Consider the following 17,158-nt stretch of genomic DNA (forward strand, 5'->3'; position numbering starts at 1 on the left):
GAGACGAGAAGGTGTATTGTGCTTAATTTGAGCCAGAAAGCTTGTTGTGTAACATAATGAGAGTATCCCTTATCATTATGGGCAGCCGTTACCACCAAAAATACAAACGATACAAACAGTCTAGAATAAACAGAAATGGTTTAAATGCCCTTTGTTAGTTAGTACAGTTTATATGCTGTAGTTACAATGCAGTTGGACCGGTTGTCTTTGGTGGAATGGGATACTCAACCAGCAAATGGTTTAGACAGTTTAGAAACTGTCTAGCCACCGTTGTCGAAGCGATAAAATGAAGACACAATTTTCGCAACCTTGGGTGTATCAACGGTCCAATTAATTCAAAAAGTATGGCGAAGTAAGAACACCGACAATCACTGAAACAATAGAACGGAACATTACTGAAACATTTCTGTTTGTTCCACAGACTGTTTGTATCGTTTGTATTTTTGGTGGTTACGGCTGCCCATATATCGTGGCCTTTTTCCAGATGGTCAGTGGCCCCTCCTTCCAGGTCCGCCCACTTGATTTTCTTGAATCGCTAATAAACGTTATCAACACATGTGTAAAACAGATTTTCTTGCATGTGCGCACGTCACGCAATCCTTTTCCCCAAGCTCCATCCGGAGTATGACAAGCAAGTAACATGTGCAAGTCACGTGGGTTACGTGGGTCAGTTTTCTTGGCGGTTCCTCTGCGGTTCCAGAGAATGCGCGCATTTCTGGCGTTCCTCTGACCTGCTATGGAAGAAAGGAGCGAAGAACGGCTCGGGCTGTAGTTTACAACTGATGGTATGATCCTACCCCGACCAGGTTTGAATAATTTACTCTGTAGGTCAGCTGCGGGCAGCTGAGATTCAGCTGTTTGGTTGACAGACCACACACAACACTGCTGATTTCTAGTTTCAGTCTGTAGTTTCAGCTTCAAATATTTCTGCTCTGGAAAGCAAACATTAGTGTGCTTCAAGTTAGCAAGAATTGCAGTCGTTTCGCGTGAACTTATAGTCCATTTTCTGGCATTGAATATCAGCGTGAAAGAAAGGGTTTACGGTCACTTCGCTCCATGGTTAGATCGCTCCAACTCGTTCGCTAAACCCGATGTTGGATCGCTCCACAATAGAAGTTACTTTGCTCCACACAAATTTCACTTCGTTGAATACAGAAGTGACAAGTTTCGTTCCATGTAAGAAATTAGTGAAATATTGCCGTGAACTTTTTGTTCTTTGTGGTCGCTGATGTTTTTGATGTTGGACTGATTTTGAAGGAGGCCAGACTTATGCGAGGGGTGTCAATGGGGTATAGGCGAATCTTTTCTGACGTTATTGTTTACATTTTTCCTCAGTAACATACATGCATAGAAGGCATCATGCTAGACACGATTCTACTAGAAAAACTCAAAGAGCTTGTGAAACTTAGTAAGTGGTGAAATTGTTGGTTCTTTGGGTGTAATCGAGGAGAAATTGGCTTTCAAAAACATCAAAATTTCTGTGTGGCAAAAGCGTTAATGAGCTCATACATTTTTTGTAAAATTTTGGGCCGTTAAAACCTCGTCGCGCAAAAAGTATTCAATACATCGTGCTCAAATTCCTTGGGACAGTTAATCGTGCTGTGCCCTTTCAATATTCAGTATTAATCTCGTTGTAGCACCATCAGAAACTGTATCGCTTATGGTAATGAGGGAAATTTTGAAAACAAAGATTCTCCTATAGCCCTAGCCAGTACACAGCTAAAAATAAGCCATTTAGTTAGTAAATTGTTCCAATAGTCAGTAAACAGTAAAAAAGGAGATTAGTCTGGTGGTTAATTTGTATGATTTTATGGTTTTTATGAGCTTTGGATGACGTCTGTTTGCAAAATACGTGTAAGTCATGACTTCAGGAGGCAAAGTCATCTTTCGAATTATTGAAATGATTTGGAGATGGAATGGTCTCATGGTTAGTTTGTTCGATGCCGGATCAAGCTTAGGCAAGACACTTTTCCTCTCCCAGTGCTAAATGGGTACAAATGGCGAATGGGTGCTGACAAATTTTGTGCTGGGGGTAACCTTGTGACGGACTAACGTCCCGTCTACATGCATTGGAGAGTAACAATACTCCTAGTCGCTTCATGCTACAGAAACGGGGAAAAGCTTTGGCCCGAGGGGCCATTTGGCTCATATGCAGATTCTACCTACCTACCTATTGCACAATTAGTGTTACGCAGTGGACTCCTAGATGTGTATTTTTCAAGACTGTTGTAATATCCTTGATGGTTTAGCCAAAATGGCACACTGAACACTTAGAGTAAGCTAAATTCCTGTGATAATTTGTTGCTGTAGTTGACCTTTCCAGGCAAAAAAATTTCGGCTCAAAGCAATTTTCAGGTTATATGGGCTATGTGGGGATGTGCGTGCCCAAAGGGTATTGTTTTTCAGCCGTTTTGGTCATAAAGAATAAAACAGGGTGTTGATTTTGGCCATAAATAGGTCATGGTTTTTTGCACTCTAGTCTTGAATTGGTACATAAGTACTTTTCCTTATGTTCTAACTTCTAGAAAGGCCCGAAATCATGAGATAAGTATATATTTTTCAACAAACTCGACCGTAGCCTTGTGTCAATGCACCTCCATAACCCCGAAACTCAAAATGCTCCGGTTTCCAAATGAAGCATGTTATTGAGCTGTAAAATTGTAAACAGATATGAATATACCCCCTTGTATGCCTGATGAGGATAAAAACTTTGGTGGCTCTTTAATTTTGAATTTTAGAAAGTGATGATGTCACGTGAAAACGATCTATAGCTGCAGCTAAATTTTATAACAGCACCTATGAGATTAAAATGAATGACTTAAGTCTTGTTTTTTTATGGATATGGAATTTCCACGGGGTAGGGGGACCCAAGTAGAAAAATCATGGAAATTCCAGCAGAAGGGATGGGGGGAGTACCGTGAAGCACCCTGGAATGGAAAATCCCGTGGATTGGGGGTCAAACTGGGAAAAAAAAAACCTCCTTGGGGGTATGGATATTTCCTGGAACCACTCATTGAGTGTTCTAAATGTTTTATTGCATAAGGTTTAATTCAAAAGGAAAAATCAAAGAGAATTAGTTAATCTAAGCTCTGTATTATTAATTAACATTACTTTTGCATATTAAATTGATTTAATCATCCTTGTTAAATAAAATAATTTCGGGCTAGCTCCTCAGAGATTTGGGCTGGTAAGATGAAATTACAGCTTGCCCAAAGGGCAAGCAGAGTTTTTGAATTTCATCTTACCCTGATTCTATGCATTGCATTGTTGATCATTGCTTTTATTTTATTTGGTGGCTCCTTTATTTTTGATGTTTTGTTTTGTTGGTCCATTATTGGTTCCCTTGGTCCATTGAGGTAAGAACAGGCTTTCAGCAACCACTTGGCTGATGGTTGGCCTTGTATTCCTCCCATAAGTTAAATGGTTTGGTCTGAAGCTCATGGTACTTGCGTCGCTGGATTCTCTTAAGTTTCTTATCAGAAACAAGGCGGATCTATAGGGCAGCAAGTTTGGCCTTTCTGTGTAGGAGCTGAATCAGGAGGTACAAGGGCAGCTGCTTGGCAGTTGCTTTGTTGAATACGGTCCAGTCTGACGGGCTCCAGGTGGTGCCATGGATCCAGTTGCTGGATACGTACTCTGTGAATGGCTGCATTGTGATGGGAGCTTGGGGCTGGATGGGGTTAAACATTGGTTGGATTTCGTTTTCAGGCAGGAAGGGCAGCGCAAGCATCTTCCTTATGAAGGAGAAGGTCTCTTGATCATGGTTGTAAGCACTCTGTAAACACAATTCCTGTACTTAGGAAAATTAAATGGAATACAATTTTAGCTCTGCAATTTAGATTTTTATCCATTCTCAGTAAAAATGTTTGTTATTTAGAATTGATTTGCTTCTTTACATGTCATGCTAGTGGGAGGTCTAAGCATGACGACAGTGTTGAAGTATTTCGCGCTCAAATCATCCACATTGGAGCCTCAAGGAAACTGCTCATGCATTTTAGTGTCATGATAGTCTTGATGAAAGGCAAGGATTGCCCGAGTCTGAAAATGGGTTCCTTTCATTGCTAGGAATTTCAGGTACCCCAGATATTGCCTAGCCTCACTGAGACTTGATGAGAGCAATGTTTTCAAGATAGATTTTGATGTTAGCCTGCATAAACTGGTGGAATGTCAGCAGTTAGGGCTTCATTTGCTTCCCGTCTGAGCCATAAATAAGTTCACAACATTAAGGAAGCAACTGCTTACCTCCGGCTATGGCTTTCTCAGAGGCAGACAAAGCGACTTTAGTCTTTTTGACTTTGTGGTTATTTGTTTCAACACCCATGCTAAAATCTGCCTCGATGGTCACAAGTTCCTTTTCCATATTAAGGTTCTGTTGTAGGTATGGCCTTGTCCTGCTCGAAATGAATTCTCCCAGAAGTGGCAGCAGGTTTATCTGTGGCTTGAGTCACGATTGTATGGCAAGGTAGTGCTCTGTGGCCTACAGAGAGCTCCAAGTCGGCGATATGCTACATTAGACCAAAGTGAATTTCGACAGAAGTGATATTGTGTTCCTCTAAACCCTGAAGCAAACCATCGTGGAGATTGTTCTCTGCACCTAAAGAGGAAAGCCAGGGGCTTAATCCATTTGCCTTCTTACTTGATTTCTTATTTTAAGCAGGTATAGTGAATAGGGAAAAATGGCTAAATGAAAACTAACTTAAGAAAAACTAAGCTGGACCACTGTCTCACTTGAACTGATGGGCTATCATATAGCCAAGCATTTGTGTTGATGAGTGAGTCAATGATTAACCTACTTCATAAATTAGACAGCTTTTGGTCAAATCCAATACCATACATTTTAATTCTTGAAACACTAGAAATATCATTTCACAGAGAAATCATCATTGTCATCTTTGTTATTTGCTACACCATCAATAATAATAAATAATAATAAATAATAATAAATGATAATAATAATATTGGAAGCAAAAGGTGGGGATGAGACCTCTAAAAAACCACCAGGCTTATAGCAGAGGCCACCTCAGTATATCTCAGTTGAGTTCCCTTAGATGAGAATGTTGATACTTTAAATATACATCAACCTTTTAACTGTATTTCGTCAGTTTTAAATGAATTGTATGTCTTTTATACAGATTAAAATGCAACGTTATATTTCACCACGCTAAACAGCCAAGTGAGACTGCCTCAACTGTGGTTTTCTATCTACAGTCTTGTGACATCGCACATATATCTTGGTTTCATCTTGTTTGAATGCAGCTGATACTGACTGTGTGGTTTCTCACTGACTGTGTTAAGTTAAGGCGCCAACCATGCTCTTGTAACCTTTGATTACTGCCAATATAACAATGCTCAGACAAGATGAATGTGTTAACAGAGAGGGACTTCATTTAAATTAACTTTGATGGATTTTTCTGTCCCTTCTGTGAGCATCACAAATTGTCCTGTAGGAGTCTCTCTGCGTAAGGTTTTTGGTTTTTGCAATGACATACTATTTATTGTGTGTAACATGATACCACAGGGTTTAAGTTGTACAAGTTGTCCTTCTATGATGTCTCAGGAAAACTAGAGCCCATTCTTCCTATTGCTTGGTGGTGGCCGCAAAAAGGGCCAAATTTTGCAACTTTCAAAATTCATAGAAAATTAACAAAAATAGCTACAATGATAATTTTTTGGCAGAGGTGATCAGAAAAGTGAGGAAATTTTTATATCAGCCAAAATTGGGGGGTTAGTTACTCTTTAATGGTCAGTTTTTCCCCAGCCAGCCCTCGTTCATGTACAATCTAAATTCATTAATGAGTGCTAGCTTTCCTGGTAATTTCAGGGCAATAACTTAAATCCTTAAAGGTGAACATCACTTGTTATGAGAAAGCAGTCTCAAAGTTTATTAGATTGTATATAATTATGATAGTTCTGGAACAAGAACATTAATGGATAGACAACCATCCAAATTTAGTTTCCAGAGGCTTAAGGCAACCAATCAGAATCCTCCAGCCTCAAAAGAGACTCCTTCAGGGTCACGAAGGGCTTCTTCCCTTTGCATGTGAACAAGCTAGAGTCCTTGGCAGGCTTCTTTTCCTGGGCTGCAGCTTGGGTCTCTACTTTGCACATCCACTTTCTGTCCTTTAGCCTAAACGCATAGCTTGTGTGTGTCCAACTATGAATGGAAAGTTTATCCATGATATAATATGTTCCTTTGTTTATACCAAAGGACTTTCTCATTTTGTGATGTTGGCAGATGACTGGAATGAAGAGCTTTCATCACAAATGCTGCAAATAGGAGGAAGATCAAGACTTAAGCTCTGAATGACAGCCTGCATTTTCTTGGAAAATTGGATGTTTGTAGAAGAAACAAGAGACCAATTATTGTAGCCATGTACCTTTGTAATTTTCTCATTGATCCTAATTTTTTTGCTGACGAAGCATCAGCGACAATTTCCACAAAGTTGGAAAGGGAACAAATCCTTTGTTTCTTACTACGATAAAGTAGAGTCTGGGCCTAATAGAAGGTGGAATCTGAAATAAAAGACACACCAGGAATTTTTGCAATCTTCTCTAATCTAAGCAAAATTATGGCTAGGCAGAATAATTATTGTCCATGCCTATGTTACTTTTTGACTCAGCTATTGTAATAGCTTAATGTAATAACTTTACCTGTATATTTTTCTTATTTAGTCTTTGTTGAATTTATTGTAATCAGCTATTGATCAGTCTGTGTAAATAATGCCATAAAAATTAAATTATTGTTATTTAACAGCATTGTCATTTAACTAGATACATGTATCCTTAATATTTCACCAAGTATCCTCTAGAGTTTTTGGACACCCTCATATTTTGGTATTCCTAGGCAACCTATTGCCCTTGACAGAAACTTTGGAGAGACTGAGTGTGAGGTTTTGGCGCTAGCATTACTAGGATGGTGGGAGGTGCAGTGGCCTCATGGTTAGTGTGCTCATCTCTATATTGAGAGGTACACGTTTGAGCCCTGGCCAGGGACATTGTGTTGTGTTCTTGGGCAAGACACTTTACTCTCACAGTGCCTCCCTCCAACCAGGTATATTAATTGGTACCAATGAACTCAGTGCTGGGGGTAAGCCTGCGATGGACTTGTGTCCCATTCAGGTGAGAGTAGAAATACCCTTAATCACTTCATGCTACAGAAACTGGGATATTAACTCTGGCCTGATGGGCCACTTAGCTTGTATGCAGACTTTACTTTTACCATTACTGAGATGGTTCACATACAAAATGTGAGCTATGATTGATCAATGGTTTTCAAAGGCAACCATCAACCAATCATAGCACACATTGGTTACCCAATCCATCCCAGAGCTCCTAGTGCCAAAAGCTGACCTTTAATATTCCCAAGTTTTTGCCAATGGCAATTAGTTCAGAGTGATTTGTGAGGTTTTGGTGTTAATGGGAATGTATCAATAATGTGTGATCCCAGATAATGCCTAGTCCCCCCACAGAGGGGAATGTCAGATTTCCAATACCTATGAGGAATATGGATGTTTTCTCAAGAATAATGATATTTGAACATAACCCCAACTATTTCAAACTGTTTTTTCCCTTGAGGGTTCCAATTAATGGGGTTAGACTATACCAGTATTTCATAGAGCATAATGGAAATTAGTCAATACATGAACTGGCTCTAAGAGCCCTTTGATTTACACAATCCCTGTTTTTCAAGGTGGCTATTGTAGGAGAATGATGTCATAGACAAGGTACTGTGTTGACCAGAGACAGTTTAAAGTAGAGTAGCTGATGATTCAGGTGTAGGGTGCATTGTATATTTTCCGGCTGAGGGGCTTGCAGCTGATGATTCAGGAAAATTAAAAAAAAAAAAAAATGGGCAGGGGTGATGTAGTGGGTGCTGAGGCTCCAAACTTCACAGTGGACAGATTAGTTGCAGGGTTATCAGCAATCAATCAAATCAATCAATCAACCAATATATTTAACGTGGTCGGTATGCTTAGCTAAAAAGCTAGTTTACAGGTATGCCATGAAAAAAACAGAAAAAAGAAATTTTATGAGCCTTATGAAGGCATATAAATTTAAATAAATTAACAACAACAACAACAACCATTTGTTTGTACTCACAATTTATAAAATAATTACAATAAACATTAAATTAGTATAGAGTACTGCCTGCCCAAAATAACCATAAGGGCGAAAAAGAATGGGCAGACATTAAGTTACATAGATTATATATACAGTTATCGGTCGGTAACACACTTACACACACACACACAAATATAAAGATACAAACAGAATGGAAACTTACAGCGGAACAGAATATATCCTTATGAATTAATTAAGATTAATTAAGATTAAGAACTAGCTAATATTAAAATATAAGAAGTAACAATGAGTCACAAGTAAAATGTATAAGAAAATATGATCATTAAAAGCAGTAAAAATTGATTAAGGATAGATCCACTTCACACTCAGAGTCCTGTGAGATCTAATGTTTTTAAGTCGTTTTTAAAGGTAGTGTATGTTTGTATCTTTCGAGACTCGTCCGGTATAGTGTGCCACAATTTCGACGCAGTGTATCTCCGTGATCTTAAGCCAAAAGTTGTTGATTTTACTTTTGAAGGTTCCAGTATTGTGGTGCCCCTAAGGTTATAAGTGGAGCACCTTACTGTTATAAGATCAAGTAAGCTTGCTGGTCCTGCATCACTGACCAGTATCTTGAAAACAGTGAACAATATTTTCACTAATAGCTGTTCATGAAGACTTGAGAGACGGATGCGCTTACAAAGTTCCTCATAAGGTGAGGACTTATCTCTAAAAAAAAAATGGAGCTCTCATCAGCAGATGGCCCAGGTACAGGGCATGTGATAAGATGGTGTGGGGTTTATTATAGACTGCCCAGCTGCAGGATTTCTAAAAGATGATTTAGGTGCAGAGTTCACAGATAGTTGTTCAGTTATGGGGCTTAATGAGGAAGTTGAGAAACAGGTGTTTCGTTGTCTTTAATATCATGTCTGTCTGAAAATAGACATGAGTTATGGCAATTTCTTTTAGTTGGAGTTTACCCACCAAACCTGAGGATTTTCCAATTGCAGTTGAAGTCAGAAGTTATTCACATAGGCTCAATCTGCACTGAGGACAGAGTCTCCTTTTGTCCGTGGCAAATCCAAATGAATTTACCGACTTGACAAAAGTTACAACGAGCCAGACGACACAAACTGTGGTGTGGAAACTGCCACGACCGCAAGATTCATGGTTTGAAGTACACTTCTATGATTGTAGACTTGGAAAGGGATTTTTCAGAAAGCAATTGCACATGAATAGAACAACTTTGGATGCTTCGACGCTTGACTCTCACAGCATCGACTTTCCAAATTTACAAATTTATGCAATCCTATTCCACCAGAAAAGTTTTGGCGAGTGAACCCTACCACCTTGGACTTGGCAGTTCTTATGAAACCATTGGACTTGTAATGAACATTGGAAGATCGACAGTTCTTGAGAGTGTGTAAGACGTGGTTGAAGCTTTATGTGATCTTAAAAATGAATACATAAAATTTTCAGAGGCGATAGCAGAAACTCAAGCTGCTATTGAACCTTTACAACAAAAGCAAACCTTCCTAGTATTGTTGGTGCAGTCAATGAAACTCTCATCCACATTATAGGGCCATCGACAGTTCTTTATTGAATTGTACGTCATCTGCGTCCCTTGTAGTCTCAGCAAGTGGTCTCTGTACCCAGGGATCAATGGGATAAGCACTGTCACCTACTAAATATGGACCAACGTCAGAGTTCTCTATTCTGATGAAAGGGCCTTGCAAAATTTGGCCTCTCTCAGCCCTCTCAAATACATTTGAATTTCTCAGAACACGAGCATCATGTGTAGAACCGGAATATCCTGCTGCAAAATCAAGAAATAATTGCCTGCTGTCAGCTATGGCCTGAATGGCAAAGCCATGCTGTGTATACCTGCTGAAATAGTGAACAGTGCTGTCAACTGCACGAGTTGTAATGGAGTGTGCTTTCAGAACCCTAAAATGTCAGCTCAGTTTAGCTAAGCGCCTCAACAGTGAGCTGAGATTCTCGATCAGACGTGCTCTTGATCAGATATACAGCTGGATGTGCAGTACTTATAAGTTTTGTATAAGATTTGGGAATGATTGGGGTGATGACGATAATGATGGAGAGAATGATGGAAATAATGCCTGTAATGACATGATTGGAGATGGAGATGGAGATGGAGATGATCTCGGAGATTTCTTAAATGAATACCTCGCCAGTTTATGAACACCTAGTTCTGAGACATTTCAACCAAAACTTAACTTAAATTTCTTAAACCTATATGCGAAGTAGACTATAGAACGTTTAAAAGGCATAGTACAGTTTATCACAAATATGAATTTTTCTTTGATTACAAACTGGCCCAATCAATTTGATAGTACATAGAGTACATGTACATGTATTGCAAACAACATCAATAAAGTGTTTTGTTGTTGCATGTAACAAATACAATGTAGCTTTTTTGCATTAACATGAACAAGGAATAATAAAAATAGCTGAATGATCATAACTGTAAATGACATCAGTTCTGGTCATGATATCTGTAGTTAGAAATTTATTCTTACCAGTTATCTGAAGCAATTGTTCACTATCTGTAGAACATTAATGGTTGTAAATAAAACAAGAAGTCCCAAGTCTCAGGTCTGATAAATCAAGCTTTGATCCACCCTGTCCTTCAAAGACCATTTCCATGAACTTGGTAATAAGTGTGCTGCATTGTTTTCAATACTTCTGTAACCTCTTAACTTTGCTTCTAGATTCCCTGCATCAAAGTTCTCACCTCATCATCTGAATCTTCTTCCTCAATGACCTTTCGTTTTTCTTCCTTTTCCTGTCTTTTTTCCCAGCTGTATGCTCATCAGGAGATGGAGTGAAGTCCCCATTCTCTTTGTCATTAGTACCCGCTCTGCTTGTGCTTGACAAGCACATCAGTGACTCATTTGGCTGTCGCCTTGTGTGCTACTTTTTTGCTCTTAGCACATTTTGATGTTATCTGTGACCTATTACTGAACAGGTGCATGGCAACATGGGATCTATTTGTTAAACGATACATTGTACAGAAATTGTCTGATTTTAACAGAAACTGTTAAATTTCCAAATGCCCTCCGCCCTAGGGTTTGAATGCCCTAAGTACAGTGTGGTAGAAATTATATGGTGTTTGTTGTATGGTCATTGACAGCCATGGTCTTGCAGTCTAAACAGTATGAGTATAAAATCTACCAGCTAACAACCAAGTCGGCTGTTAAACCAAGTGATTACGTTAAGTGGGCTGACAGATGTTTCACTTGGAAAACATCCTCCTAGGAAAGCAAATCAGTGAAAGGGTGCAATTGTTTGATGTCCCTATTCCTGAACTACCAGCCATAATTTAGTCAACATTACAAAACACAAGACACCACAGGTTGCTGAAAAAGTTTCTCAGCTGGAATGATTGGTGGGCATGTGAATGTTAATTACTTGAAAGGATTGATTATTTTGTGTAAGATTCACTATGACATGGCTATCCGGGTCAATATTTTGCCTGGTGATTTCAAAAATTATCCCAGGGTGGAAAAGGAGTCCCACACTGGCTGATCAAGTATAATTATGAGTTATTATAGCTTTAGCAATACTGTGAAAGTTAATTAGTGAGGAAAAGTGGACACCATAGAAAGCCATCAAAGCCATAATGTCTACAATTATATACACCATAAATACTCACAATTGAGTACTAATGAATCAATTAGTGATTCTGAAAACCCATGAGTGCTTACAGAAGTAGAAACTGAAAATTGTCCTTGATCAAATTGACCCTCCAAATCCACAAGGGCATCTCTAAGTATCTATCTGGATTCAGGAGAGGTGACCCTTTTTAGAGAAGGCTGAAATTCTTTGCTAGTGCTACAAGTCATTATTACTCTGGCCATGAGTCTCAATTTCCACCCTTTTCACTTGATCTCTGGTCATTTGGCACTCTTTTAGAAAAAAAGGTGCTGTGTGCTCTAGAGGTTTCCCTTTCATTTCTTCTGATGAAATAAAACTAAGAACTTTCTGATGGGGAAATTCAGGGAGACCGTCATCTGTGTGTGCTTTATGGAATAAAGCACACAAGCTGATGGAATATTTTCAACAATGCCATTGATCAGGGATGAAACTCTGTCATTGGTAAGCTGCCTATCCCGCAGTTTCCTTGGGTCAAACTGGTTCTTTAAATTTGAGTTGACCCTGTGATCTCTGGTGCACTCCTTGTCTTTTTGTCTTTATGGAAGACAAGTTTTGTTATCTGATCTGGCTCTACATCTTTTTAAGTTCCTTTATTCCATCCCTTTGGACCACTTGTGCATGCAGGAGAGATGTATGCTTTCTTGTATGCAAAGTTTGACTTTGTACATCAAAGTGATAACATGGTTGTAGAATTCAGTGGTACCAGCCGTACATGTGCACCGCAAAGTTACAATTTTACAGTCATTCTTCGTGCCCTCGAAACACCCAGACCTTGTGTGGATCTTCGTGGATTTTTTGTGAAGACACATGGCCTTTTATAAACATGTGCTTGCTGTCAACAGGGCATGTTGTAAACAACACTGTGTCCACAAAGCCACTCATCCAATAAGAGTAAGCTTCCTGGTCTTTGTATTTTCCAATATATTCCACATCAACAGCTTTTGCCCTCAAAATGTAACTGAACAATTTACCATCAACCTCTGGCCATTACTTCACGTCAGCAATCAAAGCTTCATGTGGTATATTGTTTGGATCGGTTTTTATTCCATTTAAAGTCAACCTGCGGTAATATTCTTCCATTATCTGCTGATATATCCGTCTTTAAGTTCATACGCACCAAATGCTCTGGCAACAAGCTCAGGCTTTTGGCCGGTTTTCTTGAGTCCTCTTAGTGACAGAGAATCCTTGAGCGATGAAACGGTCCACCCGAGGAAGTCCTCATATTGAAGAACTTCCTCTGCTTGTCAAGGCATCAAAAATGATCTTTTACCTGAACCAAAGTTAAAACGACAAAACTATAAGAGGATTTAATAAGGATAGTCTCACCCAGAAGGATTTTCGATTATGATATATCTTCACAGATATGGCATGCATGAGTCAGCCATTTGCAATTTATGCCCTGCTGTGCGCTTGCCCCAGTAGTTTTGCACCCTCGGCAAGATGGCGTGTTAACCTTGAAAGGGTCTATTGTTTGAGCATTAAAAAATAATCAATCAAACACAACTACTGGGAATTTATTTGATCACGAACCTACAAATTTCATTTACATATTCAGAGTAGTCTCTACTTTGCCTTTGAGTAAAAGGCAGACACCAGTCTTAAGTGGACAGATTCAAAGATGCAGTTGTTGTGAAAAGTTGAAGTAAGTAACTTTAGGTGCTTATCACAAAATTGAGCATGAGAGCTCTTTTAAATGTAAATGTGCATAAAAAATATAAAATAAGATGTATTATTAAATTAAGAGAAGTATTAAATATGAAAATGACAATAAAAAAGGTAGCTTAAGTGTATGGCAGTTACAATCAGTCATCAGTGAAACAGTTATTTTTTGTAGTTGACTTTTAAAGGATGAGAGAGTGTCGGATTGTCTAATGGCGTCAAGAAGTTTGTTCCATAACTTGGTGGCAATGAACGAAAACGAATGATGTAGATATGCAGACTTAAAGTTAGGTAATACAAGTTTAAGGCTACCTCTAAGATTGTAATTGTTACCACGAAACTTGAACATGTCATTTTTTATTAGGTGCTGTGCTTTGACTGTATAATTGATTGACATCAATTTCTCAAAAGGAAAATCAATCAGTGAGCAATAAAATAACTGTTCCATGCTGAAACTGAAAGGATATCAACAAGGAACCCAAGAGTGACCAATTTATTTAATTTACAATCTTTTTTGAGCACATTCTATGAAACCAGAAGTTACAGAAGTTCATTATACCAAAGGCCATGATTGGATACTCTGAATAGACACCATGGTGGGTTACTTGATCACATTCACATTGCCTAAACCAATGTCTTTAATTATTGTGCTTTTACAGCACTTTGATAAGGTACATGTAGAAACTACAAACTTTGCAATAAGAATAAAGAATTTAGCATATTTCTATTTTGTTCAATTGACATTGAAAACAGCATGTTGCTTTCCTTACTTTAAATTCATGCATCAAAAAATAAACATGGTCACTGTCCTTGAATTTATTTTCTCTGAATTTTTAATTTTTTTCCCCTGAATTTTTAAATTTCACCAAATTTTTGTCTCTACTTCAATTTATCTCAGGACAAGGGTATCTGTTGAATTCAAGAAAGAGATACTCTTGTCCTCAGATAATTATAGATAGAGCCATAGGTTTGTGAAATAGTGTTCTATAAGGGGACCATAGACATCAGAAATCTTACAATAATAACACAACCTGTCAAATATGACTAGAGAAGAAACCAAACAAAAAACTGTCTTGTTATTTTCATATGTAAAAAGTTCCATTTCTACAGAGAATTTAGCTAAAATAAAATGCCTTCTTTTCTGCTTGCAACTCTACATGACTTAGAATGAAAGTGGTCAGTTAACTTTATTTTTACAATTTGAAGATCTTATACTTTAGGCTCAATACACAATGACCATTCAGCTTAACATAAATTTGAGTTGTATGTATTTTGAGGATAATGTTTTTCCCAAGTCTGTTCTTCACAGTGTTTACACCTCCAGAAAATCTGAGGTGTATTACTTGGTGTATCCAATTCCTTCTTTGGTTGGCAATTGTTAAATTTGTAATTTTCTCCCTTTGCAAAGCCTTCTTCAACTTGGGAATTTTTCCCAGAGCACAATAACCCAGAATGTGCCACTCATAATCAAGAAATAATATCACATGAAGGAAGAATACAAATGAGAGCCAGGCTCTTAGCATCCTTAAATATGTTGTCAATCTTGCTTCCATCGACCAAGAGCACCAATGCAACACATCTTTCGTTCATTTTGTTGATGAAACTCGGGTGAATTTTGTGACAAATCAGCTTCATACAACTGAAATGAGCCAAGCCTATTGGGAAGTCATCCCTTGGAACACTGAACATAAACAAGCAAAGAATTCTTCAGAAATAAAGCCTGAGTTGGTTTCATGGTTTGAAGATGCACTGCCATGATGCTACCATGAGCTTGGTATTATTTAAATGATGAGGTCACAAGAAGATGATAATATCTTTCATTATCGCAAAAAACTCACTTATGTCCAGAAATGCATGCAGTATCTAAAATGGCAGATTTGACAAAATTTTGTCAAACTGAGTGAATGTTCATGGAATTGACGATTTTGGCAATTTTTTGCCAGCCATAACTATGCAAATTAAATCAATAGTTCTCCAATGTGGGGAAAATGCTGACACAACAGTTCCTTGGCAATTTGGATGTGCCTGTCTGTAAACATGACACTTTCTTATGTCAGCATCATTGCCATCCAGTTGGAAATGTGGCATTTGCATTTTATGATGGATTTTTGGTCCATTCTTGAACACTTCACAAACTTAATTTCCAGATCAGCTTCTGACCTTCTTTTTGGTGCATGTTTCTTTTTTGGATTCTTTTCCTTTTCTTTTTTGCCATAGTTTCTCCAAGAACTCCCCTACTTTACTCCTGCCACCATGTTTGTGCTTTTCAACTGATGGCAACAGAGGCAAATGAGAGCTTCTGGCAATATCACCTCCATTAGATATTTTTTGCTTGATTCTGTGGAAGTGCTTTGCAATTAAGTTAACCATAAAATAAGTATGACTTTCTTTATTTGTCAAAACTTACATTAAACTTAAATCATTCTTCTCAATTGGTTCTTCCCCTTCTGAGAAAATGTGACCATTGAATATTTTATGTTGCTAGCTCTCCTTAGAGCCCCTCAGTATTTGAGAAAGGTAGTTTCTAATCACGGAATCTAATTCTAATCATGGAAACGGGAAGTAATGTCCTCCTCCGTAATGGCCAATATGTTTTTACTTGGTTCAAAGAGAGTTATGTCCGGTATCGAATGCACTTATGAAAAGTTTACGGAAATTCGCAAGACCATTGATGAAATATTTTAGAAATTAACTCAAGGGTTTCTCGGAGAGTCCCAAAAACACTTACGAAAATTGTGAAATTTACAAAATCTTAAATTTACAATAATCCGTCACACCATCGACGAAATCTACAAAATTTATTTAAGGGTCACGTGAAAACTTCGAAATTTATGATAATTCACCAGACCATCTAAGAAATCTCTGAAATTTATATAAAGGGTTGGAAGGAAGGCCCATTCAAAGTTATGAAAATTACGAATTTTACGAAATTTATGAACGCTGCGAAATTTACAATAATTCGCCAGTCCATCCATGAAATATACAAAATTTATTCAAGGGGTTACAAGGAAGTCCCCGCCGAAATTTGCCAAAGTTATGAATTTTACAAATTTACAAAAACTGCGAAATTTACAATAATTTGCCTGCCCATCCATGAAATATACAAAATATTTTCAAAGGGTTACAAGGAACTGCCCAACAAACTTGCGAAAATTACGAAATTTACAAAAACTGCGAAATTTACAAGAGTTTGCCAGTGCAGCTATGAAGTGTGCGAAATTTTTTCAAAGGGTAATATGGAAGTCATAATAATAATTTATTAATTTATATTGTGCTTTTTAACATAATGATCAAAAGCGCATTACAATGTTAAAATACACTAAATGTGTATATGAAGTAAATTTAACAATAACAAAGTAATTTAAGGGCTAAAGGCTTAAAGCTAACTCAAAAAGATGTGTTTTAAGACAAGATATGTTTTAGGACAAGTCCCCAAAGAAATTTGTGAAGATTACAAATTTTATGATAATTCTCTAGACTATCAAAGAAATCTATGAAATTTATTTTAAAGGGTTGCAAGGAAGGCCTGTCTAAAGTTACGAAAATTAGGAATTTTATGAAATTTACGAAAACTGCGAAATTTACGATAATTTGCCTGCCCATCCAGGAAATATACGAAATTTATTCAAAGGGTTACAAGGAAGTGCCCAACAATAGTTGCAAAGGTTACGAAATTTATGAAAACTGAAATTTATGAGAATTCGCCAGTCCCTCCACAAAATATACGAAATTTATTCAAAGTGTTACTTGAAAGTCCCCA

Source organism: Orbicella franksi, chromosome 1 (assembly GCF_964199315.1).
Source record: "Orbicella franksi chromosome 1, jaOrbFran1.1, whole genome shotgun sequence".
Classification (NCBI taxonomy): Eukaryota; Metazoa; Cnidaria; class Anthozoa; order Scleractinia; family Merulinidae; genus Orbicella; species Orbicella franksi.